We start from the raw sequence: 27,417 nt of genomic DNA, 5'->3' as shown, positions 1-27,417 counted from the left end.
GACACAGTGGTTCCTTGTCACTTTCCATGCAAACCCTGAATGTCCTTCCCATGTTCCGTCCCCTTTCTGCCTCCACTGCTCCCCTCACACTACACTGCTGGGTGCAGTGGACCGGATTTCCTGCTTCTCATAATGGCCTATATCATCAACCCCAAAAGTTGGATAAAAATATTCCCCAAGCTTCTTAAAAGGACCAAGAGCTGCCAAACCATAAGGAATCATCAGGCCAAAAAGCAACAGGGAACCTGGCACCCCCTGGAACTGACCTGGCACAGAGGCCACACTGACTCCAAGGGCATCGTCTATGGATCCCATAAAACTGGAATTTCCATTTTGGGCCCTGGCCGGTTGGCTCAGTGGTAGAGTGTCGGCCTGGCGTGCAGGAGTCCCGGGTTCGATTCCCGGCCAGGGCACACAGGAGAAGCGCCCATCTGCTTCTCCACCCCTCCCCCTCTCCTTCCTGTCTCTCTCTTCCCCTCCCGCAGCCAAGGCTCCATTGGAGCAGAGTTGGCCCAGGTGCTGAGGATGGCTCTGTGGCCTCTGCCTCAGGCGCTAGAATGGCTCTGGTTGCAACAGAGCGATGCCCCAGATGGGCAGAGCATCGCCCCCTGGTGGGTGTGCCGGGTGTGTCTGGGTCGGGCGCATGCGGGAGTCTGTCTGACTGCCTCCCTGTTTCCAACTTCAGAAAAATACAAAAACAAAACAAAACAAAAAAACCCCTGGAATTTCCATTTTTATGGCATTGGAGGTCAAGGGGGACAGAAAGCAAAGTCTGCAGCCTCTGTAGAAGTTAGGGGTCAAATAGGACACACTCCCCATTATAAGCTGGGACCACCAGAGAACCACCCAGTTAGGCAGGGTGAGAGTGAAGGGAGCAAACCAGCCCTCGTGCATAAGCATATAGCCGTGTTGCAGTCTCTAGTGCTGCCCTGTGATCAAGTCTGCACTGAATCAAGTCCTGCACTGAATTAAAAGGTTCCGACATGTCAGTGTCTCTAAGCACCAGCTAGAAACAAATACAACTCCTCCTGAAGGAAAGCACCTTCATCTTGGGCTTTGAATTATGCCTGCAAAATTTTTCACCAAATATACTGCTCACAAAAATTAGGAGTTATTGCAAAATGACTATGAAGTGATAAAATATCCCCTAATTTTTGTGAGCAGTGTATAAGATAACCAGGCACATGAGAAATCCACAATTCCTGGCTGGAAATCAGCAGTAACAACAGCCGATACAAGCAGAGCTGCAATGACTCACGAGATGGGAATTATCAAAGCCTCCACCCCTCTGCCGGCTCCGATCAAGAAAGAAAAGACATGCCTGAAGGAATCTGTAGAGAAGATGAAACCATTCCAAGAGAAGTAGCCGAGTCGAACACCTTACCAGAATGTAATCTCCATGAGGGCTCTGCCTGTTCACCACTATGTCCCCTAGACATGCCTGGCACACAGTTAGGATCTCAGTAGATATCTGTGGATTAATTAAACAAACACAATGGACTTGAGACTTTTAGGGGGGGTGAGCATGCAGAAATCAGTCTGTTCCAGGTAAGCCTGGTGAATCATTCTACTTAGTGAGCAGATAGGTGAGAGGAGGTGATTGACCCCGAATTTCCCTTCAGTGTGACATTTTTCTGTGTGAAGGCAGGTGCTAATGAACAAACAAACCCAGCCACAGAACGGCTTCCACAGTGGAAAAAAACAACCCAGAGGTATAAATGGCTGCTGCAGAAAGCTGAATCCTTTAGGCCAAAACAAGCACCCCCACCCCCACCGCTATAATTTCGAGTTATCCGTTCTTTATTACAACTCATGGCCTTGGCTCTCAAAGCCTCTACCAGGGATTCTTTCTGTGGGGGCAATTTTGGTGCCTGCAATTAGCTGAACAGGCATCTTTTGTCCCTGCGAAAGCACTCAATTGCAGGTGTAATTAGGTTCCCTCACCCCTGAAATCTGCAGAGAGCCGCCCGCCTTGACTAACTGCACCCACAATTAAGTGCTTACGGGCATGTGGCTGGAGCCTGCAAACATGTGCACTTGGCTAATAGCGGGGGCACGGAGCAGGCGTTCAAAAATAGACACTGTGTTGGAGAAATCCAGCCTTTTTTTGCATTTGTTGTTCAAATGGCTCTGTCCAGCTGGGAATAATGAGAAAAGACAAACACGCCAATTAGGATAGGTCCATACATAAATAAACCACACAGATCCTTAATTAAGCCAGTTACAGGAGTGGGCAAGGCTGTGAGAAGGAAGGAAGGACAGCGAAGACCAGACTGGGGATGCCACTTTGGCCAAGATGGCGGAGCCAGGTGGGAGATCTAGATCCACCAGCGTGGGCTGTTGGCCACATCAGTCCAGGGATACTGGCGGGCCTGGGGGCAGACTTGGGGGCTCGAGGAAGACTGGTGGGGGTGGGAAGGGGTCCCCACACGCCCCCCCCCCAGGACAGGAGGGAGGTTGTGTTAAGGAAAGCAGTAAAGGTGATTTAAATCCTCTGTCCTCCGCCCAGCACTATGGCATGCCTCCTTTGTCCTTTCCCACAAGCTGGCCCAGCCTGGCGCACGACCTCTTCCCTGAAAGCAGCCATATCTGCTCTGTCCTTCCTCTGCCCCCTGGAGCTTGGGAGGGTGGTGAAGTCCAAAACCAAACCACCTGCCCTGCTTCCAAGACCGGCCCCCTCAAGGCGCCTTTAGCTGACAGCCAGACCCTTGTCAAGCTTCCTCAGCTGCAAACTGCACCCATGCAATGCAGACACACAGTTAAAAAATAATAATAAGCCCTGGTTGCATGGCTCGGTTGGTTAGGGCATTGACCTGGGTTGCAGAAGTTGCCGGTTTGATCTCTGGTCAGGGCACATACAGGAACAGATGTTGCTGTCTCTCCCTTCCTCTAAAATATCAATAAAAATAAAACATTAAAAATAATAACTAGCCTGACCAGGCGGTGGCGCAGTGGATAGAGCATCGGACGGGGATATGGAAGGACCCAGGTTTGAGACCCCAAGGTCGCCAGCTTGAGCACGGGCTCATCTGGTTTGAGCAAAAAAGCTCACTAGCTTGGACCCAAGGTCGCTGGCTCGAGCAAGGGGTTACTCGGTCTGCTGTAGCCCCACGGTCAAGGCACATATGAGAAACGCAATCAAGGAACAACTAAGGTGTCGCAACAAAAAACTGATGATTGGTGCTTCTCATCCCTCTCCATTCCTGTCTGTCCCTCTCTCTGACTCTCTCTCTGTCTCTGTAAAAAAACAAAACCCAAAAACTAAAGAAATAAATAAAGGACACATGTGGTCAGGGATGCAGCCAGTTATGCCGGGGGTAAATGGCCAGAGGGGTAGAGGTAATTCCTGTATCTCTGCCTGCCTTCCACTCCCAATGCAACACTTTCTAATGTCCCTGCCACGCTGCTGTATTGTTTCTCAACAATAAAACCCAGCAGATTATAGTCGCTGTAATCAGGCAAGGGAGAAAAGCTGCCCACTCCTCCCACCCCCGGCAGAGCTGCTGAAAGCCGCTTGCCTTCTGCAGAGCTCAGCAGTCCCGACGGGAAGTAAAGGGCAAAGGCAATATTTAGATAATTAAAAACCCATTGCTGACAGGCCAGCCGGGCAGCCACAGGTGGCTCCAGGGTAGACCAGCAACAGTTCAGATTGGCCCGGGTGCCTTCTCTCCACCCTTTCAGCTGTGGTTGAGGGAAGTGACAGGCCTGGAAGGCAAGCAGGTGACTTCTGGGAAATCCTACTTTGAGAGGTAGGACTCAAGCCTGTGACTCAAGCCTGTGATTCTGGCCCCACCATCCCTGTAAGACAGGCCCCAGCCCCGCCTGTCTCACCTCTACTCCCGCTGCTGCAGCCTCTCAGGGCCTCTTCCTGAACTCGCTGTGCCCTCTGCCTGGAGCTCTCTTACCCCAGATATCCGCAGGGCCGCCTCCACGCCTCCCTCCATTCATCACCTCCTCAGGAAGATATTCCCGGACTGCTCGGTCAAAAGGTGCTTCTCAGCCTGACCTGTGGTGGTGCAGTGGCTCAAGCACAGACCTGGAATGCTGAGGTTGCTGGTTTAAAACCCCGAGCTTGCCCAGTCAGGGCACAGGCAAGAAGCAACTGCAAGGTGGCGCTTCCCACTCCTCCCACCCACCCTTTATCTCTCCTCTCTAAAATCAATTAATCAAATCATATATAAAAAAAAAAAGTGCTTCTCAGAGCCTTGCCCAGTCACCCCACCCCCTCACTCAACTGTAGGGGTCTCTGTAGTCCTTAATCCCTGAATTTACTTACACTTGCCATTTTTGTTGTCTGCTTCATTTTTCTCTATGGTGCTTCACTGGGCCTCTCCACTACTGGCTGAAAAGTGAACGAATGAGCGGTGCCCAGGTTGGATACAAGACAACCCAGCGCAACTCCAAAGGGGAGGCTGCACTATAATCCCGTCTGGGAACGTAATTCTAGAGCAGTGGTCCCCAACCCCCGGGGCCGCGGACCCGTACTGGTCCATGGGCCATTTGGTACCAGTCCGCAGAGAAAAAATAAATAACTTACATTATTTCCGTTTTATTTATGTTTAAGTCTGAACGATGTTTTATTTTTAAAAAACAACCAGATTCCCTCTGTTACATCTGTCTAAGGCTCACTCTTGATGCTTGTTTGTCACGTGATACATTTATCCGTCCCACCTGGTCCATGGAAATATTTTCTGACATTAAACTGGTCCGTGGCCCAAAAAAGGTCGGGGGGGGGGGAACCACTGTTCTAGAGGGTTCCGAGGAGTGGGGTCCCTGCTCCATGGGAGCTGAGTTTGGAAGGTACCCCTTCCTGCAGCCTGCCCCGGTTTTCAGGCCCCGGGAGACCCTGGGCATCCCAGGTGACCACAGGTCTGTCTGAGCGGGCAGTCTGTGACTCCTCACTTAGCCTCTGAATATTTAAAGCTTGATTTGGTGCCAAGAATCACTGATCTCCCAGGAGCAGAACCTGCTTCTGTCTTACCCTCCCTGTCTTCTCCTTCTGACCCTCTCTCCCTGCCCTGAGCAGATGTCTGTGAAAACCAAAACCGAGGTCAGTTCCTCTTCACAAAGGCCAGACCTCAGTGATCTACTGTCACAGGGACAGAGGGAGCACGGATCGCAGCGTCCCACAGATAACCTGAAGCCCCAATTTCAGGCCTTGTATCAGCTGGTCAAATGTTGCCTGGAGCTGCTGATGAGCCTCCAGATGAGCAGGCTGGAATTTCACCCCTTCCTTCATTCCTCCACCTCTGCTTTTGCGAAAGGCAGGCCCCACCCCGCCTGCTGGGATGGCAGCTGCTGGCTGCAGGCACACTGACTGCTTCAGGCCTCCCTTCTTCAAACTCCTGGAGCGCCTGCCCCACGCACAGCACAGTTTGCCCCTTGCTGGCCCCCTACCGTCTCAGGTCTTGAGTTTCTGGAGCCTTCCCTTGCTGTGACTCACAAGCGGTCCTGACAGTGCTGTTCCTTTTGCCCGTCGGGTGGCTGAGCCAGCCTTGCCTGCTTCTCCCCGGAGATCCCACAGCTCCGCACCCTTCCTCTCAAGCCTGCTCTACCTGGCCCGGCAAGGTGGTGTGGAATTAACTTCTTCTCGGATGCAGGAAACAGGGGAGAGGGGCCGCTCCAGGCAGGCAGCTTCCTGGGAGGGGTAGGAGCCTGGAGGCCAGACAGCCCAGGGTACAGACCCACCTGCCTGCCACTCAGGGCCTATGACCGCTCTCTGTACCTCTGATTCCTCCCAGAATCGAGCGTGGAAGATGGAGCTACTACCTCCCTCTAGGGAGGCTCTCACATTCCATGACTTGTAAGGTGTGGCCGGTGTCCCCATGTGACAGGCAGGTCCACGCGGGGTCCATACCAGGAAGGGATGTATGTACAGGCACGCGTTAGTGTTTGGCAAATGGCAGACACCTTGGAGAGAGCCCCCTGCCTGGGAACGGGGGGTGGCTCAGCCTCCAGGCTGCCGGGAGGGGCCCGCTTCTCCCATCCTGCGCCGCCGCCTCCACCAGCAGCACCCCGAGAGGGTTCTGCTTCTTCTTTTTCGAAGCAGCCCCGATCTCAACCCTGTCAGCCCACTTCCCTAGAGGAAACAAGTCAGCGAGGCCCTACTGGGAACTCGGAACCTTCTGGCCTCCAGCCAAAGCCACGGAAGCTTGGCCGGTGAGCTGGCCAATCCTACGAATCCTTGGCAGTTGCAGGGCCTCCCTCCTTGGGACACTTCCCCCTTAGACATCCCCTGAAGTTCCCAAGTCTCTTTCTCATGGCCCTTAGGGCCTGCCCTTGTCATGATCCCCTTGCAGTCCCTGTCCTGATGGACCAGCCCTTACTGACCAGCTTCCATCTTTGAATCCCAAAGCCCAGGCCTGGGGCCCAGTACACATAGGTGCTCAATGAATGCTTGCCTCGTGTTTAATGAACACCTGTTGAACAGCAGGTATAGCAGGTATTTAATAAATGTACATCATGAAACAGAGGCAGGGCCGTGCCCCTAAGGCCCAGGGCCTGAATCTGAGGGAATTTGGAAGTTGACCCTTTGGACCCTGAAGTAAGGAAAAAACAAGCCAAGTGGGAATGGAGAGAGAGAGAGAGAGAGAGAGAGAGAGAGAGAGTGTGTGTATTTTGTGTAAAAACAGTTCCTAAGGGGCCCAGGCTAGGGGCTGATTTGTTTTGGCCTCTCAGCCTCTGGGCTTGGGGGTAAACCACAAGCAGCTCCAGATTATTGAGGGTCCCACCCACTTCTGCTTTCACCCAAACCACTGAGCCAGCCTTCCTCTTATCAGCACACTGCCCCACCCAGAGGCCTGGGCACTTTGTTTGTGTTTATCCTTCCCTCCAGGGGGCCCTGATAAGGCAGCCCTCACCCTTTGCGGCTCCCCTTCAACAGAAGGATGGGGCCTGGGGCTTCTGTGTAACTCCACTGTCCCCCCCTCAGTCTGGGTGAATGGAGAAGGAAGCCGGAGGGAGGGCTGGTTCCCCATTTGGGGGATCCCGTCCCCAGGCCTTGCTGTGGCCCCCATGTGGAAGGGGACTGTGCTCCAGCAGGAAGCCAGGTCTGGAAGCTGGAGGGCCTCCCAAGGAAGCCGTCTGTGTGACTTGCTCCTTGCTGTCTGGTAATCTTGGCACCTCGAAGGAGAAACCTTGGACAGAGGGCAAGTCTTGCCGTTTCTTGTTTCCATGCCTGGACCCCTTCAGGGCACAAAGGGAGGCCTGGCCCAGGCTGCTGCTCAGAGGGGCATGGGCTGCATGCAGAAGGGGGGGGGGGTCCTGCACTGTCAGCTCTGAGAAACCCCGTGCACACCTACCTGGCTCTCCAGGTCACGCTCCCTAACTCTTCATTCACAAAACAGCCCCAAGTATCTATCAGCGAAAACCCACCATTCTGCTGAATCCCACCAAAGAACACCCTTCAGCAATGGAAACTGTGGACACAAGCCCTGGCCGGTTGGCTCAGTGGTAGAGCGTCGGCCTGGCGTGCAGAAGTCCCGGGTTCGATTCCTGGCCAGGGCACACAGGAGAAGCGCCCATCTGCTTCTCCACCCCTCCCCCTCTCCTTCCTCTCTGTCTCTCTCTTCCCCTCCCGCAGCGAGGCTCCATTGGAGCAAAGATGGCCTGGGCGCTGGGGATGGCTCCTTGGCCTCTGCCCCAGGCGCTAGAGTGGCTCTGGTCACAACAGAGCAACGCCCCCGGTCGGGCACATGCGGGAGTCTATCTGACTGTCTCTCCCCGTTTCCAGCTTCAGAAAAAGAAAAAAAAAAAAAGAAAACTGTGGACACATGTGGCCACCTGGATGAATGTCACAAACTGACCATCAAGCAAAGACAGCCAGACAGGAGAGCGGACACTGTGCAACTCCATTTACACGGACTTCCAGAGCAGACAAAACTCCCCTAGCGTACCTCGAGAAGAACGGACAGCGGGGACTGGAACAGGCATCTGTACACCACGTTCAGAGCTGCATTCCTCACAATAGCCAAAGCGTGGGAGTAAGCCGAGTGTCCGCCGACAGATGAATGGGTAAGCACAATGTGGGCTATGCACACAACGGAGTATTATTCAGCTTTAAAATTAGGAATGAGGCCCTAACACGCACCACAATGTGGATGAACCTTGCAGATATTACGCTGGTGAAATAAGCTGTCACCAAAAAAGACAAATAGTGTACGATTCCACTCCTATCGGTCCCTAGAGCAGTCAACTTCCTAGAGACAGAGAGTAGAATGGTGGCGGCCAGGGCTGGGGGAGGCCGGAGGGGGAGCTAGTGGACATGAATGCTGGTGATGATCGCATAGCAGAGTGAAGGTGTTTCATACCATGCTGCTAAATTTTATGTTTTGTATATTTTATCATAATTTTTTTTTTTTTTTAAAGAAGAAAACTAACCTAGAGTGATGGAAAGCAGACCAGTGTTTACCTGACGGGGGTGGAGAGAAGACTGGGAAGATACACCAGGGAAGGAACTTTCTGGAGTGATAGCCATGTTCTATACCTGGACTGGGGTGCTGGTTACACAGATGCACAGCTGTGTCAACAGCCAATGAGCAGAACTCTTGAAACGTCTGCATTTGATTGAACGCAAACTGTACTATAATAAGGTTGATTTTAAAAGTTTAAAAGAGATTTTGAACACTCATCTCTCAATGTTATTTACAAATTGTCCTTATGTACTATAGACTCATAACCTCTCCATTAAAGAGATATATATTTTTTAAGTATAAGAAAAACTGAGTTTTAGCATATTCTTTCTGTGTCAGTGTATTGCTGTGTTCCCCACTTTGGAAGACATTCTGTGGGAAACACCCCACCATGTATAAGAACAAATGTGATGCCCTCCTCAAAATATCCTTGTGGGCAGTATGCCAGAAGTCTGAAGAGTCCAGAGTCCCAGACCAGGGGAATGGGCGTGTCCTACCTTCCCTGGAGGTGGGGGGGGGGGGTACTCAGCCTCTGTCCAGGGTCGCAGCTGTAAGCAGTACTGACGAAGAGGCTAATCCCAGACAGGTAGTGGGTGCAGGGACATAGGCAGGAAGGAGCCCTGCTTCAAGAGGCAAGACAGGGTAGCAATAAGAACGAGGGTCTGGAGCAAGAGGATCCAGTTCAAATCCCTTTCCACCGCCGTTTAATGTGTGGTCTTGGGCACAGCCCTGTGCCTCCAAAATTTTGCCATAGATAAAGTGGGGTGACGATACTCCCTTGTGGGTGGTTTTGAGAATGAAAAGCTAATATCCAAAGCCCTTAGAGCAAACCAGGAGCTCACTCACTCTCTCTCTGGCCACCATCTTTTCCCACCGCCCACTCCCACTCCAGCCCCTTCGATCTACATGTGGGCGCGGGGGGCGGGGGAGGGACGGACACATGGGGGCATCCAAGAGGGTCTAGAGCAGGGGTCGGGGCCCTTTTTGGCTGAGAGAGCCATGAACGCCACATATTTTAAAATGTAATTCCGTGAGAGTCATACAACGACCCGCAACCATGAACATGAGTGGTGGGAAATGAATAGACTGTAATACATGAGAATGTTTTATACTTTTAACATTATTATTTTTTTATTATTAAAGATTTGTCTGTGAGCCAGATGCAGCCATCAAAAGAGCCACATGTGGCTCGCGAGCCATAGGTTCCCGACCCCTGGTCTAGAATCTGGGCCTACTTCTCTACAGCTCAAGTTCAAGTCCACAGGCGGGTCTGTGTTTATTCCTCAATCCATCCTTTTCCTGCCCTGGACCCAGCACCTGGCTCCTCCCTGGGCCCATTGTCTCAGGACCTAGGGCCATCCGGTTTGATCTGGGGGAGAACAAGGGAGCCCCCCGCCCCCATTTCCTTACCACCACTTACTTAGCTGGGACTCCGAGTCCCTGACCCAGCCCTTGGCTGAATAAACACAACTGCACACAAAAGACATCCTGGCCAGGGCCTTAGCAGTGAGGAGCAGAAGGGCTAGATGGGGACACCGCTCCCAGGGTATTCTGCTTAAGATGCCACCGGGGCCCATCCTTGGGTTTAGGTGGCCCCACCCCACATGCCCTTGTGTTCCTGGGACTTGGAGCCCATCTGGAAAAGGTTTTTTAGCAGAGGCCGTCCCTGACCACTCCTCTCTCCCTCTCCTACCCAAACCCACATAAAGACCTCTGCTGGCCCAGCACACTGACTGCTCCATCTCTATCTACAGATAAGATAGTCCATGCTTATTTGGGCTTGGGAGCCAGGGCCTGTGACAAGAAAGGGCTGCCTGCCCCAGTTTACAAGTGAAAGGGGTAAGAAGCTTTCCCCCTGCAGCCCCTGGGCAAACTGGCTCCTGCGGCTGAGGTTGCCTTCGGTGCACCTGATGCTCTTCACCCCAGGGCTGTGGGGACAATGGAAGAGTATCCCCCACCGTCGCTCAGAGGTCCCCAGCAAGGCTGAGTCCCACTGCTCATGCTAGGTTTGATGACACCCCTTCTGTCAGCTCCTGTACTGGTGTCTACTGGGATCAGCTCCCAAATAAAATGCCTGACCCCAAGTCCTGACTCCAGGCAACCCAACCCAGCCAGTGGCAAACGAGTGCCAGCAGCATGGGGGTAATCCGTGTGACAAACCCCACAGGCCCAGGGACAGTTCATGCCTTCCAGGCAAAGGAGGAGGGGCCAGAGCAGCACAGTACCCTAGGAGAGAGGCTGGGGCTCAGGGCCAGGACAGAAGACAGGGACAGGGACAGACTCATCCACACGTGGACTTTGCCACTACCCTCCGCTTCCAGTGGGTCTGCATTTTCTCTTCTCGGATTCCAACTATTTCCAAAGGCATCGCCTATCATGGTGGCGGCTGTAATCATTTCCCTCCGTATTAGATCCATTAACGGAACTCGGATCCATGGGCCGGCTGCTCACAGGCTGGCTGCTCACTTGCTGAGGCTTCAGGTAGCAATTTTCCATTTGTGTTTCAAATTTTAATGAACGTGCCTGTCCCCTGGGCCCTCATGACTGGGTCGCAGGCATTGTCACCCAAGGCTGGGGCTCCGAGGGGATTTCTACAAGGGCCTGATTTCTCCAGGGAACAGCTCTGACAAAAAATGATCCTCACTCCCACAGCCACCGGGCCCCTGCCACCCCTCTCTGCTGGCTCGGTGTCGAGCAGGCTGCAAATCGTGAGATGATTATTTCTTTCCGCCATCCCCAAAGTATCCTATATCCCCAGATGGAGAGGAGAGTTCTGCTCTGATAAGATTGCATCACCAGGGAGGAGATACATTCTCGCCCTTGCTCCCTCTGCCTCCAGCTAACATAATTCCTTTCTGATCTTACCCAGGGCATCCAGTCAGGCTGGGAGACAAACGGGATAATCCATTTTAGAGAGATTGATCAATATTCTTAGGAGCCTTTTAAATAGTTCCATAGGCTTCTAAGAGCCAAGGCAGACGGCTGAGCTGAAAATTTGGGGGCCAGGGGGTGACAGAGGGTAGGCACAACCTGCAGGGATTTCCCGACAGTCCTTCCATTTCCTACCAGACTTCAAGAGCTGGTTCCAATTGGGGCAAGGAGGCCGGGTCCACGTGGGCAGGTCATGTACTGTACAAGGGGCTGGGCCAGAAGGGCAAGCAAGCAGGCTGAGGTCTGATGGATCCTGCATTCATGACACCAGTGCCTGGAGCCAACAGAAAAACACCCCCCCCCCCCAAGAGCAGGGGCTGCTCAGCTTACAGCCACGCGTGCCAAGGGGGAATACTGACCCGGAGTAAACACAGCTTCAGACTTCTAAAAGAGAAGCTGGAAATAGGGGGTTTAAAAGAAAATCTACTGGTTTTTAAATATCAGCAATAACATTTTTAAATAATTTGAAACACTGTGCGGGGACCAAGTAAAACAGCCACAGGCCCAGTATTGAGCAGTCCAAGGTCTCTCACCAGCCCCAACCTGGAGGCTCTGCTCCTTCTCCCAGACCTCCTATCTACCTCTGCTGAAAATGTCCCAAAGCCTACTCCCCTTTTCTCTCATACCCCCAACACCACTCACCTGCCATCAGCTCCTCCAAAATATGTTTTGAGTTGCACTTCGTCTCCTTCAGTCCCCAACTACCTGGGCCCTGGACTATTGCAATACCTCCTCCTTGGCTTCTGCTGCCACCCTCGCCCTCCTGCAGTCTATTCTCAGTACAGCAGCCTGAGGTTGTCAGTTAAAGGCCAGGCAGCTGCTGGTGCTGCTGCTATATAGCGCCCTCAATGGCTCCCATCTCCTTCTAAGTAAAAGCCAAGCTCTTCCAATCTTTTCAGAGATTTTGTACTATCTTCCCTCTGCCAACCACCTCTTTCCCTTGCTGGCCCCAGGGCCTTTGCACTTGCTCTTCCCTTGTGTTACCTCTTCCGTCAGACATCCAATCCTTACCACCACAAAAGGGCTCTATTTAAAATCACTCAGAACAAGAGGTATAAACTGAGTCTGCCCATGGCAAACAGGGTGTCCTTGTTACTTTTCATTTCTTCTGGACTCTTCTACAGGGCATCAGAAAGGCCTTCTCTGTTCACTCCATAAAAACAGCAATCCGGCCTGACCTGTGGTGGCTTAGTGGATAAAGCGTCGACCTGGAAATGCTGAGGTCGCCGGTTCGAAACCCTGGGCTTGCCTGGTCAAGGCACATATGGGAGTTGATGCTTCCAGCTCCTCCCCCCTTCTCTCTCTGTCTCTCTCTCCTCTCTAAAAATGAATAAATAAAATAAAAATAAAAAAAGTAAAAAAAACAAAAAAAACAAAACAGCAATCCCCACTTGGCTGCCCCAACCCCCCTTACCCAGTTACATTCTCTCCATATCACTTTCACCATCAAAACTACTGTTTATTTACCTGTTTGTTTCTTATCTATGGCCTTGATTAGACCATACACTCCATGAGGGCAGAGATCTTTGTCTGACTGACTGACTGCTGTGTGCTCCGGCTAGAATAGCCCTAAGTGGATGAACGTCTCCCCACTGCCTTCAGAGTCTCTGCAAACTGTTTAGCATGATGCTCAAGCCTCCTCACATCTCTACCCATCTTTCCAGTATGACCCTTATTCTCTCTCCACAATGAACCCTCTGCACTGGGCTCAGCACAATTTTAGGCATATATTCTTCTCTCTTTTCCCAGAATGCCCTTCTTCTCATCTACCAGGCGAACTCCTTCCTATTCATCCTTTAAAACCCAGTAAGGAGATCTCCTATTTGGAAAACATTCCCTGACTGCCCACTCCCAGCATTAGTCCTCCTTCCACTCGCTCGCATTCCCACCTGTGCTCATACTGGCTTTTACAGCCTCTGTGTCTGTCTTCAAGGCAGAGTCTGTGTCCTGTGCTTTCCAGTCAGCCACTGCTGTCTCACCAAGGTCTCCAGCACTCCCCACCAGGGGCAGCTAACAACCCCAGAACTGCACTGTGGCCACAACCCCTCCCCAGGGCAGCTTGACTTGGGGTTGGAAAGAAAGGAGCTCCTTCCAGAGGGTTCCCTTGCTCTCTAGCATTGAGTGAACCCCTATTCGGAGATGCCAGCACTGTTGGTAAGGAGGGTCTGGAGCCCACCTCCTGGCCCCAGCTCTGGGCACACTCTTCTCATATTCCATCCCACCTGCTCACCCTGAGCCGGCGCCTCCCTCCCCCTCCCTGGGAAAGTCCTTCTCATAGCAAATCTTTCACTTCAGTTTTGTCCTTTCTGCTTCCCTCTCCCATGATGGGGGCAGCACCTTTCCAATAAGTCATTTGCGAGAAGGACAAGCGGCCTTCCCCATCACCCTCCATGCGCATGAGCACATCTGTGCACAGGTGAAGGCAGGGGTAGTCAACCTTTTTATACCTACCGCCTACTTTTGTATCTCTGTTAGTAGTAAAATTTTCTAACCGCCCACCGGTTTCCACAGTAATGGTGATTTATAAAGTAGGGAAGTAACTTTACTTTATCAAATTTATAAAGCAGAGTTACAGCAAGTTAAAGCATATAATAATAATTACTTACCAAGTACTTTATGTCGGATTTTCGTTAAGTTTGGCAGAATAAATCTTTATAAAACAACTTACTATAGTTAAATCTATCTTTTTATTTATACTTTGGTTGCTCAGCTACCGCCCACCGTGAAAGCTAGAACACCTACTAGTGGGCGGTAGGGACCAGGTTGACTACCTCTGGGTCAGGGGTCGGGAACCTTTTTGGCTGAGAGAGCCATGAACATCACATATTTTAAAATGTAATTCCGTGAGAGCCATACAACGACCCATGTACGTTCGTTACGCATTACCCAATAAAAATTTGATGTTGTCCCGGAGGACAGCTGTGATTGGCTCCAGCCACCCGCAACCATGAACATGAGCGGTAGGAAATGAATGGATTGTAATACATGAGAATGTTTTATATTTTTAACATTTTTTTTTTATTAAAGATTTATCTGCGAGCCAGATGCAGCCATAAAAAGAGCCACATCTGGCTCATGAGCCATAGGTTCCCGACCCCTGCACTGAGTGAAGGGGTGGGGCAGGGGGAGGCGGGGAGCCATTGGAAGCCTGGACATCCATTCTGGCTGCAACTCACCTGGTTTGAAGGGCCTCCCTCTGCTCAGGGAAGAGGAGGAGGTCAGGGCCTCAATCAGATTCATCAGGGAAAGGGTCCCAGCCCTCCCCAAATTCTAGCTACACCCCTCCCCGTATCCCTGCACTGCCTGACAATATTTTTATAACACTGTTTGGCATGTCTGCTATGAACTTAATTTAACATCCATATTGCTGCTACTTAATTAAATAGATGAACTCATTTTACATTTACAAGTCTTAATTCATCCTGAACAAAATTGGCCATGTTTAGTTCTTTATATCCTAGCAGCTCCCTGGAACAAATGGTGGCCTTTCTGAGTTAACGGCGGGGACAGGTTAAAAGCTAATTATGGGCTCCGGTCGCCTGTGTGCGAGAGAGCGGACGTCTTTATCCATCATCAGAAGTGAGTGGAGCCCCCCCCCCCCCCAGCTCCTTCTTTCCCAGCCAGAGGGTAGCGGGGCCTGGCAGGTTCCGAGTCTACTGGGGCCGCACCTTGGACAAGAGCTGGGCTCCCAGGCCCTCTCCTTCCTGACTTCGGTCTCCACTTGGACACTTTCTGTCCCCGCTCTCCCTGTGCTCACCTCAGCCCCCAGCAGCCTGGGATATCTGCACCGCTCTACAGAGTCAGTCTGTCTTGGACGACAGCAGGTCTGTCTGTCCTTCCCATCCTAAGCGGCCTCAGGATGGGGCTGGCGCTCTGCACGTCTATAGCTCCCTGAGGGCTGGGGGCAAGTGGCATAGTAGAGGCGGGGCCTATCTCACGGGTTGGGGCAAAGGGGCACCAAGCTCACCCAGGGGAGGGCCTGAAATAGGCCCTGGCACATACTAGGTGCTCAATACATGAGTATGGGTCCTCACTTGGTGCTGGGCACAAGGTGCAGTGGGCAAATTAGACATCCAGTTATCGGCTGCTCTGAACAGGGGAATAGAAGGAAAATCAGATTGTCCTGAGACCCTGGGTGGAGATGTTCAACAGTCACTACCTTTCTCACTCCCAACAGAGTCAACCAAGCAAAGCTGGGGCTGCCAGTGGCTGTCCTGGAGGGAGGGCAAGAGCCTCGTGGCTTTACCTCTCGCCACACACCAGCCCCCACGCCCCAGGTTTCTGCAAGGTGAGGTTTACTGACGGTGAGAAGAGGAGGCACCCAGCACGCGTTCCACCGGGCCCTGTTCTACATGCATGACAGATACCTATGCATTTAAGCCTCACAGCAACCCTGTGTGGGGAGGGACTGTTCCCATCCCCAGTTAAGGAAAAGAAATTGAGCCCAGAGAGGTAGCCCAGGGTCACACAGCTAACAACCCGGAGATGGGATTTGAACCCAGGCATTCTGGGGGCAGAGTCTAACCACAAACCACGCTGGCCCTTGAGGAACAAACAGAACCCCAGAGGCATGTGACTATGTCTGGGCTCCACTGGGGACTCAAACTGACCCCCAGGCATGCCTCCCTCCACACACGCTACAAGGAGTTGACTCCCTTTGAAGGAAAGCTTGCCGAACTATCACGAGTATCAAATGTTGGGCAGAAGGGGCAAAACTAGAAAACATGTAAGTCTGGTGTTGGCCTGGCCACCTCCCTCCTTCTCAGCCCCCAGGATCCACTGAACACCAGCTGGGCCCAAGCTGCCGGCCGGCCCGCTCTCCTACAAGGCCATCTTCTGCCTTCTAGCTGAGCTGGTCACCACTCTGCCCTCTGACCCTTTGGGTGGGAGAGGGGAGCTAATCCTAGTGGAGAGGTCATCTGGGTCCCTGAGGCGGCTGCCCCACCAGCCTGGGGTACAGAGCAGTGTGACAGGAGGGCCCGCGGGCTCTGGTGATGCAACCTCCAGGGCTGGTTGCAGAGGGAGTAGCCGGATCACCCAGGGGAGCTGGTTGTTTGTTCTGAGAGGGGGAGGGGGGCTTCCTCATTCGCCTTGATCCCGCTGTGGACTCGCTAACAGGCAGCTGCTGCAGCCTCTGGGGGCAGCGGGAGAGCCCTGCAATGCACGGAGGAGGCGCCAGCTGTTCTGCACATGCGCTGTGGTGTGGGCCCGCTGCCTCAGTTTCTCCAGCAGGTGAACACGCCGCCCCTGCCTCTCATACACACAGGCTGTGCTGTGGCCATCAGACCTCCACGAGGGAAGCTGTCTGGTCCCATTATAATTACAGTCTGACCCCGGGCTTCCCAGACGAGGAATGTGAACCGTTTGGAACCCCATCAACATACCTGGCAATCTGGCTGGTGCCGGCGAGCCGCACGGCACGGCCTCGCCCTGCCTGCCCTACCCAGTTCTCTGCCCTAGACTGGGTCCACCAGCCCCACTGAGGTACTGCCCAATCTCCAGTCCCTCCCACCCAGGACAGGAGGCTATTTCCAAACAGGTGGCCTCAGCACCCCCAGGGCACCTCCCTGAGCCTCACCTAATCCTCACAACCATCGGGGCCACATCAGTAGTGTTTTAGAGCTTCCGATTTGCCAGCAGCATCTTAAAATACAGGTCATCTCCTTCTGGGTTTCACAAACAGCCCCCATTTTTAGATGAGCACATAGAGGCCCAGAGAGGCTGAGTTCCTTTCCTGAAACCACACAGCAGCCGAAGGCACTACTGCGTTCGGATCCCAGGTTTATCTGCTCTCAAAGCCTGAGCACTAACCATGCCTCCTGCCCCTGCACTATCTCCTCTGCTGACCAAGGGGTAAAGACCCACCAGCCCTCCCACGCACTGGCCAGAGAAGGCAGGCCACTTGAAGTCTGTGTTGGTATCAGAAGGCTGAGAATTCTTGAAAATGTGGGTGCCCCACCTCCTCGGAAATTGCCCACGATGTGGTAGAGAACCAGGAGGATGGGGGCTTCTTGTGGGCCCCTCATCCCAGGTACTCTGGTGTGAAGAAAACAGTGTCACCCCCAAAAAGCCCCAGGGCCCTTGTCACAGCAAGGAACCCGAGTTAGCAACCTGGCCTCCAGCCCTGGGCAAGCCTGACCCCCAGCCCTGGGCAAGCCTGACCCCCACACCCCTACCCTGCAGTTTATCCCGTGGTCTGCCCTCTCCCTAGCTGCAAACATCTGAGTGCAGAGGGGCAAGCCTCTCCCCTGGGGCTAGGATGAGGCTGACGCTGGTGACTGTTTGGAATTCTCCGTTCTCCCAGCATCCAGGGAGACTGTGGGGTGACACGTGGAACCCACGGGAGGTTCTCAGGCACAGACAGCCAAAAGCAAGGGGCCCCATCCCTGCCTCATTGCCTCCCCCTGGAATTGCATCAGCCCCAACCCTAGCCCCCCGGGGTTGGGAACCAAAGCAGAGATGAGACACAGCTTCCAGGGTTCCCCCCAGCCCTGTTTCCTTCCCGGGCTCCCACTCTGACTCCTTAATTTGTCCCTGGAGACTCTCCCTGACCAACTCCTCCCAACCCAGAGGCTATTTCATTAGACAAGTCAGTCAACAAATATTTACCCAGCGCCTTCCTGCATGTGCTGTTAAAAGCAAAAGACAAGAGGAGCTGTGCTAGAGAGGTGCGGGGGAGACACACACACACACACACACACATACACACACACACCCGTCTGTGGTTCGAATCCTCTCTTCACACACACACACACACACACACACACACACACACACACCCGTCTGTGGTTCGAATCCTCTCTTCACACACACACACACACACACACACACACACACACACACCCGTCTGTGGTTCGAATCCTCTCTTCACACACACACACACACACACACACACACACACACCCGTCTGTGGTTCGAATCCTCTCTTCACACACACACACACACACACACACACACACACACCCGTCTGTGGTTCGAATCCTCTCTTCACACACACACACACACACACACACACACACACACACCCGTCTGTGGTTCGAATCCTCTCTTCACACACACACATACACACACACACACACACACACACCACCCCCGTCTGTGGTTCGAATCCTCTCTTCTCACTCTACCTGTGTGCTCCTGGGCAAGCCATTCACCTCTGGGGTCTCAGTTCCTCCTCTCCAGGGTGGGACGAACCATCCACCCGTGAGGTCTCACACAGGATGCCTGGGCAGTGCTCAGGACGGTGCCCGCCCAGACTAGCACCCCGGGACCTCCGCGGCAACCACTTACTGTCTGAAATACACCGCATGGACACACAGTGCAGGGGCCCCGAGGAGGAGGCCGGGGAAGCCTTCCTTCTGCCAGGGGAAGGAGTTGCGCTGACCCAGGAAGACAGGCAGGGACTAGCCGAGCACAGAGCGGAGGGAGGGATGCACCCCCGTGGGGTGGGATGAGGTAGGCCCGGCCATGCTCATCTTTTACATTTGTTGACACCCCTGACCTGTCCTGACCACAGCCCTCAGGCAGGTGTGGTGAGGGCACCCCAGCTGGGGAAAGCCAGCCCCATTATTTTCTCTCTTGCAGCTGACCTTAATGGTGAGAGAAAGAGAGGATTAATGGATGAGCCACTTCCTAGCAAATCCCACAACTGACCCGGGGGGGGGGGGGGCTGTGGGGGGAGGGAGGGGAGCAGAGGAGATGCTCCTTTCTAAGGCATCTACTGAAGACAAAGGGGGAGGGGGACTAAGGGCTATCTAATGGCACCCTCCCAGTGGCCACCCTCCCGGTCACGGCTCAGGCATCCCGTCACAAATGGGGAAACAGCCTCGGAGAGGGCAAGGCTGCCCAAGTTGGCAATGCCCCACCCAGCTTCCAAATGTCCTCTCCCCACAAGAGCTCCTGGACATTTTAGGAGGCTCTGGAGAGACTCCAAAGGCAGGGGGCCAAGGGCCCGCTCCTCTGCCACTTTCACTAGCTAGAAGATGCCACTCACTTCTGTGAGCTGTGCCCGGTTTCTCGCTGGCACGCACAGGCACGGGAACACTTGGCATTGTGAGGGCCCTCATTAGCAGAGGATCTTAAAACAGCATGTGGAAATCCTTCAAGACCCCCCCCGGGCTGAGTGCCAGCATGCTCCAGACTTTACAGGGTGAGAACACTGAGATGGAGAGGCAGGCCTCTCTGGGGCGGCTCCAGCCCACTGCCAGGCCCCTGCCCCCAACACACACCCCTCCTTCTCCTGCAGGGGTAGGGCTGGAAACCCCTTCCCTCCTGCTGAGATGCTGAGGAACAGGGAGGCTGCAAACACACATTCTCAGACGCAATGGAAGGATGCCAGAGTATGAAGGGGGTTTGGGGGACACACTGCATAGAAGAAACTGAGGTCCGCAGAGGTCCCAAACATGCTCAGAAGTATTATAGTTTGCAGCAGATAAAGCTGAGCCTGAAACCCAGGCCTCTCAATGTCCACAGGCCCAATTCTGGGCAGGATTCAGCACCAGACAAGAGGGAGGGCCCAGGGAGTATCCAGGGAGGCTGGGCTAGGACCCAGAAACAGAAGGCTTGGGACCAAATCTGGGCTGGGTCACACACTTAAGGCAAGCTCTGGGTGTAGGTATAGGGTTGTTCTTCAGGTTTAAATCTCTAAGTCTAGAGAGAAAACCAGTTCCAAGGCCTGGGCCCAGTGCCCTCTGCCCTCTGCCCTCTGTCCCCTGCCCTAAGAATTCAGTATGCAACACCGGACTGCAACCAGCCATCAACGCGTCAGAAACCTCCTGGCACTGGTCACGGCAGAACGGCAGCCCCAGGTCAGAGTTTCCGCAGCCACAGTGTTAGTGCTGAAGGCCGTCCTGAAAACCCAGACTCACTCCCCGGGCATCCCAGCCCCGAGCGGAGCGGCAGAACGGCAGCCCCAGGTCAGAGTTTCCGCAGCCACAGTGTTAGTGCTGAAGGCCGCCCTGAAAGCCCAGACTCACTCCCCGGGCATCCCAGCGGCAGAACGGCAGCCCCAGGTCAGAGTTTCCGCAGCCACAGTGTTAGTGCTGAAGGCCGTCCTGAAAACCCAGACTCACTCCCCGGGCATCCCAGCCCCGAGCGGAGCGGCAGAACGGCAGCCCCAGGTCAGAGTTTCCGCAGCCACAGTGTTAGTGCTGAAGGCCGCCCTGAAAACCCAGACTCACTCCCCGGGCATCCCAGCCCCGAGCGGAGACCACGTGCCAGTCTCCCTGCCAGCCGCTGCCCAGAGGGGCTGGTCAGCTGTCCAGAGGCCGCAAGGGGCCAGGTTCCCCTGTGCTCTCAGGCCCTGCTCCCCCTTCCTTTCCTCCCTCCCAGAGCCACCCCATCTTACCCCATCTTACCCCCTCCGTAACTTCCTTTGGGTGGAGGGGGTCCCGGTCTCCCTGGACACCAGAAAGGCCAGAGCACGAAGCATGTGGGTCACCAGGGACCCTTGCCCCAATCCACAGTGCCCCAGGGACAGGTCCTGCCCCATTCCTCCCTCATCCACGCCCAGGTTTTCAGAACCCCAGACCACCAGTCTTAGGGAGGGTGAGGGGGAGCGCTCAGAGCACCTCAGTGATGACAGGTGATAACGGTGAGAAATTCAGAGCTGGAAACATTTACAGAAGGCCTGGAACCCGCCCCATCCCGGATACTTGATACGGGTCCCATCAAGCTCTCACAACCCTGTTTGCTTCATTAACCCAACTGCTCAGAGGGGAAACTGAGGCCCACAGAAAGGGAAATGGTCTGTGGTCACACACAGTAAGGAAGGGGCTGAGATACAGCCCCGGCGGGCCAGTCCTTCAGCAGGGAAACCAGCCCCCAGAGCGGCACTGCCCAACCCGGTGGCCCTGAGCCGTGTGTGGACGCTCCCATGAAAGTCAATTAGCATGAAATAACATCACAAGTCCTCGGTTGCACAAGTTATATTTTAAGTGATTAATAACCATGCGTGGCTGGTGGCTGTTGTACTGCACGGTGCAGATTTAGAATGTTCCATCAGCACAGAAGGGTCTAAGGGTGCTTACAGGGGGTCAGGGTGGGAGAACAGAGTCGCACGGAGGATTCTTCCCCGAGGTTCCACGGTTCCCGTCCTGGCCGCCGGCTGGGAACAGGAACCAGTTTCCCAAGGGCTTGCACGACCCATCCTGGTGCAGGGACAGGTTGTCTATTTTCACAGCCACCAAGATGGGCAAGCACGTGGATGGTACAAGGTGTGTCCTTCATTTACTACACAGAATAAGAAACACCAGAAACTGATTGATGGACAGACAGATGGGGTGAGAGAGACCCTCTGGCAAGCTGAAAGACAAGACTGGCGTTTGCTGGGTGAGCATCTCAAGCCTGTGGAGCGAGTCTTGGGTTTAATGATAACAGGTCCTTATTGTACCATGTAGGCTCTACACAAGGCCCCCATGAGTGTGCCCTGCACACTGAACAAGTGAAGACGTGGTCAGACACACCAACTGTTGGCTTTACAATGACCTCACCTCTGCATGGTGTACTACCCCCACTTTACAGCAGGGGAAACTGAGTCTCTGGTCTCAGGCTAAGCTGGGATTGGCATTTGAACAAAGCCACCCTGGAACCTTCCTGTGCAGCCTGGTGTTTGTTCCCATGCTGTGTGACCTTGGCCAAGTCACCTCCCCTCTGTGCCTCAGTTTCCCCTGAGGTGTAGAATGCTGATGGTCACATCTCTGCTATTCAGTTAATGAGATGATATGTACCAAGCACACAGCGTGATCCTGGCCACGCGGTCAGTGTACTGTTGCCGGTTTTCCATGGTTCCTTCCATGACCCACTCCTGTGGCCAGCCCTGTACCCATCCACGGTAAGCATCCTCATCTTCTAGAGACCGCCACGCCCGCCCTCTCCCAGAGCCTTGTACCCCTTATAAGAAGAAACCCACTGGTCACTCCCAAAGCCCCTGCCCTGCACATTGCCAGGACAGCTGCCCCAGGGTCACCCTGGACCAGGAAGCACAGATGCCCAGGTGGCCAGGGACAGTGGGGCCATAGCTGGCGGCCTCTGCAGGGGAGAGATAACCCAGCTGGTACACAGGCTGCGCCTGGCTCCAGCTAACAGCGCCCCACGTTGCACCGCAGGCCTGGAGCCCTGTCTCTGGCACCCTGCTGGGGGGTGGGGTGGGGATGGTGGCAGGAAGTGACAGGGAGGCAGACTAGAGAGACAGGCCCTCACAAAGAGCGCGTCCCCTGTAAGTGGAGATAAACCTCAGGAGGAGAAAGGAGCGCTAAATCAGTTGTTGAGCAGATGTACCACATGCTGACAGGGCAAATGTGCGGCCTTTCACGGCCACGCCGCTTCCACCGCCGTTATTCACGGAGGAGCGGGCGCTTTATCTCCCACACACGGAGGTGAGGCCACGAGGCAGACACTTGCTCCTGCCTGCACGGGGCTCTCTCGGAAAATATTAATATGTAAATGTCACTCTCCAAAGACCAGAAATAAAATGAAATGAAATGAAATGACCGACTGGAAGGTGCTCCGCTGGCAAGATAAAGAGCGAGCTGCTCGGCCTGGAGGCGAGAGAGAGCAGGCTTAAGCGAGGATGCCGAGGGGGGGAGGACTTTTTTATTTGGGGAGTGGGGGGTATCAGCCATTTCCTTTCTGCAGGCAAATGGCTGCAGGGTGAGGCCAGAGAGCAGAGCAGAGCAGAGCAGAGCAGAGCAGAGCAGGGGAAGCCTCTGGGCTACGGTCCGACCTGTGGATGTCTTGACCCAGTTCGAAGCAAACCGCACAGACTCTAACATGTACCGGGCTTCCACTCTGTGCCCAGGGAGTCTTCAGGACGTTCTTATGTACAGAAACTCTTTCGGTCACTGCCAGCCTGCCAGGCCCATTTCACAGAGGAAACTATGGCACAGGGAGGTTAAGTGGCTAGGCCCAGGTATTCAACCCAGTGCTGCCTCTGGGCTCCGGGGGTCTCCACTGCCCCCTACCTCCCAGGAGTGAGCACACAATGAATGGGATCTGTGCCACTGAGGCTCGTGTGCAATGGTCCGTCCGTTAGGCAGGGACCTCAGGTTTTGTTCTGAGGATGTTCTGGCAGCAGGAAGGGACCTGAGTGAAGGCAGGTGATGCTCACTGGGCAGCTGCCCACCGGGCTGACACCCTTTGCCCAAAGCCCTACAGTGTCCCTTCCCAGCGGGCCCTACAGTCTCCCTTCCCAGCGGTACCTGCCAGGCGCCGGGCATTTCATTTCTCCTCCCCTCTCTTCTCTACATTCAACCTCTATTGACCTCACTTCCTGTCCCATGTGCCCAGTGGTAGAAAAGCTGGTTCAAGAGTGGAGTCCCAGGAGCTGGCTGGGGGACACCCCCTAGCCACAGAACCAGCAGGACAGCAATTTGGCTTGACTTCTTGGCAGAAGAGATGGGAGGAAATTAGCCCTCCCCTCAACGTTTCAGGGGTATCTAGAAGGCCCAGCCCACGTGTGCTGGGGACTCCCATGGGACCCACCAAGAGCATTGCTGTGGGGTCGAATGGGTCCCCTGCCACACCTGACTAGATCCTCAGAGCCCAGCTCTGCACAGCCGGCCACAGGGCACCCTGGAACAATATGGGGACAGGCCAGGCCCTCGCCTGCTCAGGTAATCTCCCCACACACAGAACACACTGCCCTGGGTCTTGAGAAGAGGCAGGTGTGAGCTGGGAGCAGCCTCAGGCCTCCTGAGTCTGCTGGCCCCCTCTCACTCCCCACCCGCCTGCCAGCTGCCAGAGCTCATCAGCAGACTCCAGGGTGACCTCGGGCCGCGAGCTAACAGGAGCAGTTGTATTTCTTCCCTGCGAAGCCAGCTCACTGCTACTTAACCCTGTCAAGCAGCAGTTTACAGAAGGCCTGCAAGAGAGGCCGCAGGAGGCAGTGCGGGCTGAGAGACCAGGCAGCTCCTGGCTCCCTGGGCACCCTCCAGGCTGGAGTGCAGACCCCTGGGGACAGGGACAGGCACAGGGCAAAGGCAGGCGGCGCCTGCAGATGGAAACTATGACTTCAGGAAGCTGGAATGCTGCTTGGGGAACATCAATGTCAATGGGAGGCACCCTGGGACCAGGAGGGAGGAGCCTGTGCACACACATGCAAGTGCACACATACACGAACACATATACACATGTAGACATATCCCTACTAAGCCTCTGAATCACCAACCTTGACCTCGCTCCCAGGATCCCTGCAACTCCCAGGGCAGACACAGGCGGAAGAGGGAAGGGGGAAGGGGGAAGGGGGTGAGGGATAGGGGATAGGGGATAGGAGGGAGGAGGGAGGAGGGAGGAGGGAGGAGGGAGGAGGGAGGAGGGAGAGGAGCAGCTGCTTGGTGGGGGACTCCAGAATCTCAGGAGGGTAACTGGTGCTCACAACCAAGCCTTGTGGTCTGAACTTGAGAAATCTCCATCCTATATGACAGGTTCTGGCACCGGGAACCTTCCCAGGAACAATGGGCTGGAGTCTCTGAGCTTTGCGGGCACCTGTGTGTGAGGAGTTTGGGCAAGTTCAAGGTGCAGCGTGTGTGAGAAGCGAGGCCTGGCAACCTTTCGGGAGACCGTGCCAAACCTCCAGCGGGTGCTGCTCCTAGCAGGGCCAGGCTCCAGGGCAGCAAAGCCAGGCCTGCCCACCTTTCCCCGGCCTGGGGCCTGGCTCAAGGGCAGGGCTCGCTCTGGGGGCAGGATTCACAGGGCACAAGGGAGGGAAGGGGGCTACCATGAAGGGGAGAATGGAAGCAGCAGTTGGGTCTGTTCTGAGAGGGAACTGGAGGGAGGGGAAGCGGGAGTGACCGGGAGAAGGAAGGAAGAAAGGGGAGAGGAGAGAGGGAAGGGGTCAGTGGGGAGAGGAACGGGGTCAGAGGGAGAGGAGAAGAAAGAAAGAGAGGAAGGGGGTTCCACGCGGGGAAGGTGTTAGGAGCAGCGGCGCTGTCCTCAGTACCCAAGGTGGCCGGTCCTTTCTCCAATCACAGCTCTCCAGGGCTTTTGATAGCCCTGGCCACACCCTGGAATCACCTGTGGACCTTGAGGGTCTTTGCTTTTTAGGGATCTCCCAGGGATTCCAACCTGTGTTGGTTCTCAAAGTGGAGTCCCCACTCATCAGCAGCCACGTAGGAGCAGAAGTGCAGATTCCAGCCCTCCCCGAGGCCTGTGTCTTACCCCATCACCCCTGTTGGGGGGAGGCTCTCAGCTCAGAGCAGGGTGGGACTGACCCCACCCCCCACCGCCCGGGATGTGTACCCTGGGGGTCTCCATGAGCAAGGGGAGGAATGCCAAGGCTGGACAGCTGTGGGAGACCACCCAGGGAAAGTAGGTCCTGCTTCCTGGAGGAGATGAGGTTGAGGTCTGGGGCAGCAGGCACCCCCAAGTCCTTCTAGCAGCTAGACCAGGGGTCCCCAAACTTTTTCCACAGGGGGCCAGTTCACTGTACCCTCAGACCGTTGGAGGGCCGCCACAGACAGTGCTCCTCTCACTGACCACCAATGAAAGAGGTGCCCCTTCTGGAAGTGCGGCGGGGGCCGGATAAACGGCCTCAGGGGGCCGTAGTTTGGGGACGCCTGAGCTAGACAGACAAGTGAAGGAGATGCCCACTGAAGGGAGGCCCAGGGACCGGTTCAGGCTCAGGAGCAGGAGAGGCGGGCGTAGAGCGAAGCAGCTGCTCTGTTCTGAGGAAGCAGACAGGCCAGGGTACAGGTTTCCAGAGGTCCCCAAAGTGACCCTCATGCCAGACGCTGGGGGTTAGGGTCAGGAGAATTGTGGAATGGACTTTCTGAAGGCCCTAGCCAGCAACCTGCCCAACTGTCCCCATGCTCCATGGGGACAGGTGAGATTGGGGTCCCTCTGTCTTCCATCCTCCTGCAAGATTTGCAATTAAATTAGCATTCCGTCTCTGCCAGCATCACAGAGCTAATCAGCCCCCGCCCTCCCATTCCGGGTGATGGGAGCACTTTGATATCGGGCTGGACTCTAATGCATGTGGTGCGAGGGACCCTAATTTATTACGCGCTGGTAATTGATGTTTATATAGAGTAGCTCTTACAGCTACTCAAAGTAGGAGATGAAATGCAATCAATCAGCCATTTGCCTCAAAAGAGAAGGAGAAAACACCACACATATCAAAAGCAACCTCCCCCCACCAAATACTGGGAAGGGGCTGGATTAGCACATTGGCACTTTGAAGCTGGGGGTTCCAACCACACAAACGGCGGTGATTGCAAGGATGTGGGGAAATCATCACCAGGCTGCCGTGGCCCTCGGCCCTCGGCCCTCACAGGGGGGTGGGTCTGGGTCCCTCCTGGAGGACCCAGGCTGCACTGGTGGATGCTGCACTGGTGGGTGCCGCCCTGTGGCCCTACGGCTTCCTCTCAGCCGCTGGGCCCTAACACCTGCTCTGATTCCTTCCTCGCCACCCCTTCTGTTCCCTCTGGGCCCCAGGAACGTGGCTCAAAAGCCAAGCTCGGTTTTGAGGGGACCCTGCTGAGCCCCAGGGTGACCCCGGGGCTGAGTGAGAGCCTCCTGCACCCTTGCATCATGGCTGAGTTTAATGATCCTCATGGTGGGGCTGAGCCAGGCTGGGGGCACGAGGGGCAGTACTCCCTGCAGGTACCTCACACCCAGATGCTTTCTTTCCCCTCCTCTCCCACCCACATATCACACCTACCCTCTCCACCACGCCCCTTAAAACCACCCCAATGCGCAGCTTCCGGTGCCCACAGAGATGCACACTCAGCCATTGGGGGAGGATGGCCTTTTGGTCTCCGGAGAGGGTGACCTCCCTGCTGCCTACCTTGCCCCGATCCTGCTGTTGGAGCTTACCTATGTGTTCTACTAAACAGCGCCAGACACCACACAGGAGCTTACTGTCGTTGCCACACAGATAACCCTGGACTTGGGGGCTAAAACAACACACACTTCTTCTCTCACAGGCCTGGCGGCCAGAAGTTGGAAGTCAGTGCCACTGGGGTGAAGGCAAGGTGCGGGCAGGGCTGTGCGGCGTCTGGAGGCTGGAGGGGAGGATCCTTCCTCGATCCTTCCAGCTCCTGGGGGGCTGCAGATGCTCCTCGGCTCGGCTCGTGACCAC

The 27,417-nt window shown here is 54.8% G+C and overlaps 1 protein-coding gene across 5 annotated transcripts in view; it reads right to left on the bottom strand.

The window, feature by feature from the left end:
- The window catches only part of GSE1 (Gse1 coiled-coil protein), a 471,483-nt gene that overhangs the window by 134,358 nt on the left and 309,708 nt on the right, over nucleotides 1-27,417 (bottom strand). The gene's annotated exons all lie outside the window — the stretch shown is intronic.

The sequence above is a fragment of the Saccopteryx leptura genome, chromosome 9 (genome assembly GCF_036850995.1).
Source record: "Saccopteryx leptura isolate mSacLep1 chromosome 9, mSacLep1_pri_phased_curated, whole genome shotgun sequence".
Classification (NCBI taxonomy): Eukaryota; Metazoa; Chordata; class Mammalia; order Chiroptera; family Emballonuridae; genus Saccopteryx; species Saccopteryx leptura.
The sequence above is the reverse complement of the archived record's forward strand: the minus strand, read 5'-3'. Positions and strand labels throughout refer to the sequence as shown.